We start from the raw sequence: 1,258 nt of genomic DNA, 5'->3' as shown, positions 1-1,258 counted from the left end.
TTGTTGTTTCAGATCCACATTTAACTGATAGGTACATTCTGTATCCTTTCGCAGAGGCAATTTCATAGTCTATGAAGTTCTCCTGAGACGTGATTATTGCTGGTTGAAAACTTAACCCAATACCCCGCCTGGATGATTTGAAATATAGTCAGCTTTGGCAGTTACTGTTATTCTCAGAGCTTAATATTTAGTTTTAATGTGGAAACACAAATCAAATAGTTTTGGATTGTTTGTAAATACTACATATTTGTGTAGCTCCTTTCTCTTCTTTTTGACTACTTGAAAGCACATTTACAATACATCACACACATTCATTTTCTAAACCTTAGTGCTCAAGCAGAAACTAACTTTCACACACGTTCATACACTGGCGGAACAGCCACCAGATGCAATTCGTGGGTTCAGTATCTTGACCAAGGACACTTTGACATGCAGCCTGGAGGAGCTGGGGATTGAACCGCTGACTTCCCGATTCAGGGGCAACCCTCTCAAGCCACAGCCTTGGTTAAATTCAATTAATTTTAATCCAGACCTAATAATAAGTCATCCACAGAGTCTAATGTATACCAGTCAAGCCATAACTAGCGTTTCATGTAAAAAAAATAAAAATAAAAATAAAGGTGGATCAAAAAGCCACACCTGTGTAATATCAGTTCAGTAGGGCTGACCCCCAATAGTCGAAGATTCTATGCTTCAATGGGTGAAGCCTGATTCGACTGTCAATTTCTCAGCTGAAGCTTCGTGGCGAAACAAGGATCATGCCATTTTGGCAATATGGGGGTGCTCAACATCTGATTTTACATAGAACTACCAGTTTTCTCCCAATAAGTTAATATAGAGCCTATTACAATATACATTTCAATGTTTAATACTGTAAATAAACATGTAAAAAAAATTAGTAAAAGTGTGTAAACAAATCCAAAATTGTAACCCTAACCCTAGGTTGTGTCAGGGAAAATAATTCCTTCCCAAAGAATACATTCCCTCCTTTTGGCACAAAGTGTCAACACAATATTTTCGAGAAATCAAAATGGTAGGATTCATTGTAAAACTGTCTTAGTGGGAATACAAATAATGAGAACATTAGATGTTTGATGAATAGTTAAAACAATGAATTAGAAACAGAAAAGGAAAAGAAAACAATAAAAAATACGAAGGACTAGATTTGTAAAAACCTATATCATCTCTACATTAAGGCTGACCTAAATGTTTTAAAAAATGTAGAATGATTTCAGAAAAACACTTAATACAGGGGTTG

At 35.7% G+C, this 1,258-nt stretch overlaps 1 non-coding gene across 1 annotated transcript; it reads left to right on the top strand.

Annotated features, from left to right (window-relative positions):
- Positions 1–42: 42 nt before the first annotated feature.
- On the top strand, positions 43–180 carry LOC123964790. The gene has a single exon (XR_006823530.1). It is a non-coding gene; the product is annotated as a U4 spliceosomal RNA (small nuclear RNA).
- Positions 181–1,258: the final 1,078 nt, after the last annotated feature.

The sequence above is a fragment of the Micropterus dolomieu genome, unplaced genomic scaffold, assembly GCF_021292245.1.
Source record: "Micropterus dolomieu isolate WLL.071019.BEF.003 ecotype Adirondacks unplaced genomic scaffold, ASM2129224v1 contig_5421, whole genome shotgun sequence".
NCBI classification, from domain to species: domain Eukaryota; kingdom Metazoa; phylum Chordata; class Actinopteri; order Centrarchiformes; family Centrarchidae; genus Micropterus; species Micropterus dolomieu.
The sequence above is the reverse complement of the archived record's forward strand: the minus strand, read 5'-3'. Positions and strand labels throughout refer to the sequence as shown.